The 2,880-nt window shown below is 32.1% G+C and overlaps 1 protein-coding gene across 1 annotated transcript in view; it reads left to right on the forward strand.

Moving 5' to 3' along the window:
- Hnf4g (hepatocyte nuclear factor 4 gamma) overlaps nt 1-2,880 on the forward strand; it is a 142,976-nt gene that overhangs the window by 116,285 nt on the left and 23,811 nt on the right. The gene's annotated exons all lie outside the window — the stretch shown is intronic.

Consider the following 2,880-nt stretch of genomic DNA (forward strand, 5'->3'; position numbering starts at 1 on the left):
AAAAAAATATTTAGGTGAAAATGAGATAAATGTATGTTAACACTCTGAGCCCAATAAAGTGTTAAGCAAGGAAAAAAAATGCTATATTATACATTGGGGTTGGCCAGAATATATGAACCAATACATTGGAGAAATTTTTCTTTATCACCTATGATGTAATTTGCATCAAAAGTCAAGAAATGAATCCTTATTCATGTGATAATTTTTCATTGGGTAGTTATAACATACTAGACACTATACTGGTTATGCCCATCAGAAGTTTAAAATGCGGAGGGACACAGACCACAAATTAAAAATAAAAGGCAATATTATACAGGTCATATTGGGTTCCTGCCAGTACATTACTAGAATACATCATAAATCCCTATCATTATAGTTATGAATTTGTTCCACTTCAAAATAAACAAAGTTGGTTTTATTGTACATGCACAGGAAATCTGAAACTACTAAGTGTTCAGTGTGTTAAGTGACAATTTAAAGTTTTGACTTACCTAATTAAAAGAGCAAAGTAAATTTGAATTTTTAAAACAATGTGGCAAGCCCCTCATGTGTACTGCCATCCATAACAATCTCAAGTTAACCCTGGCAGGACCTCCTTTCTATGTTCAGTCCTTTTCTAAGTGACTTCATTTATTGTGTACTGGAAATCAATTTAGAAAACCATGTTAGTCTACTAAGCACTTCAGATAAGTCAATTCCATGAAACATTCCAAGATTATCACACACTATTGCTCTCGTAGGCCATAAAAGAAGAAATGAGCATAATATGGCTTGCTGAGGAGGTTACAGTTTGACAGCCCCTCCCACAGAAGCACTTAAGTCACCCAGTGACAGTTAGCTCTAGTTAGCACTCACAGATTGAAAGCAAAACAGTCACCACATTCTGGGTGTGTGGAACCATTTGTATGTGTGTCTCTCAGCCGATGATGAGGGTTTCAGAGCCAATACTAGACATGGACATGGGAAACTACAGCGAAGTTTTGGACCCAACTTACACAACCTTGGAGTTTGACACTATGCAGATTCTGTATAATTCCAATGGTGAGTTCTCAACTGCTTATAGATATGTAAGAAAAACAAGTACAGTAGGGGGAGGAAAATTGAGCTTCTTGAGTTGCTGGCTCACTTTCATTGCTTGAGTACTCAAGGCTTGCTCTACGACCAAAAATCTGAACTTGTGTTCAGCATTTCAAAATTTAAATTAATAATATGATGGCTATTTAATATTAGAGGTAGGATAGCTTATTTTGTGTAGTAAAGAAACCTCAGCATTCTTTCATAGGTCAGTTAAAGAGGTAAAAAGGGTAGTTTCTTCAGCAGGTATTTTATGTGCTATAAATCACAGTGGTTAGTAATATTAACAGATTGGCCTTGAAAGTGTGTTTCTCTGCAATATTTAAAATGACTTATGGAACAAGTTTCTATAGGACACTGGAGAGTTTTACTGATCTCCTTCTTTCATGGCTTCAGTTCTCCATTGTTGTTGATAAGAAACTACACTTAAAGTTACTGTGAAGTTTTTTCACTAAACGTAGATATGAAAAGAAATACAGGTTTATATTATAACATCACTTGACAAGCTAATGTTTAGCTTCACAGAGCTCTTGGTATTTATCTACTGTAACATTTTAACTTAGAATAAGGCATGAATTGTTTACAGTTTGTATCTTTATGTAACAAAGTTTACCATTCACATAGAACCAATGTATTTCTAAGAAAAATCTTATTCAAGACAGGGTGAAAATGTTAGAACTTATAATTATGTACACTGTGGAAAAACTGTGTCTGTGTATTGCTGTGCCTCTGTATAATTTGTTAATTCAGGATTGAGGAATCATCTTATATTAAGGACATCGTAGTATTCAGTTCTACTTTAAACTCCATTAGTATTTCCAATAAGCAATAGCATAGTAGTAGGGAAAACTTCAGAAACTGCAAAAATTAAATTCTGTAATTTAACACAAATACAAAGTAAAACCACAGTATAACATTTAGGAAGACACTGTTTTGGAAAAGGCATTTGATAGAGTATCCCAAGAGATTTATAGTTTTTAAATCCAGTAGTCTAGATTCCTTAATGGTTGGTACAGATTTATCATAAATACTGTATTTTTTATGTTTACTAAGGTAATTGACTTGCATGGCTGCTTACAAAGTTCTGTCTCATGTCTTTGCTTGTCATTTGTCAATTACATGTAAGTATGGCATTAAACAAGAAGCCAGAGTAGAATTTGTTTCTATTATTTCAATACAACCCCTCAGACTGCTATCTATTCTGTATACTTTACCTTTCACAATGCTACCTAGTTAATGTTACAAAAGAATTCTTGGCATTTATATTCTATATTCAGTAATATCACATGAATAGTTTGTAATATATTTTTATTAAAGTTCCTTTTAAATTTATGAAATTGCATCACTGTATTTTTCTATTCAAAATTATTAATAGAGTATATTGTCACAGAATATAATTAGTACATGTTAACCTTTAATCTTCCTTTTTCATTAGAGAAACAATACAATAATGCTTTATTATTATACATATAGCATTTCTTCAGTTTATTCTAAATTAACTTTTTGTGATACTAGGGTTTGAACCTAGGCCTTGTGCATAACAGTCAAATGCTTTGCCATTTAATATAGTATCCCCAGCCAACTATATTGAGTTAAAAAATATTTTTATTGATTTTTTTTGAGAATTTCACACAATGTATTTTGATCATATTCAGACACTCTTCCCTATCTCTACCTCCACTTTACCCCCTGACTTCACGTCCTCTATTTTAAAATTTTTAATGTATTAAGTATTTAGCATACTTAAATACTTTGAGTTCATAAAGATTTGTAAAGATGTTTTCAACAACATTAACTCATTAAAAT

Source organism: Nannospalax galili, unplaced genomic scaffold, assembly GCF_000622305.1.
Source record: "Nannospalax galili isolate Female #2095 unplaced genomic scaffold, S.galili_v1.0 scaffold102, whole genome shotgun sequence".
Classification (NCBI taxonomy): Eukaryota; Metazoa; Chordata; class Mammalia; order Rodentia; family Spalacidae; genus Nannospalax; species Nannospalax galili.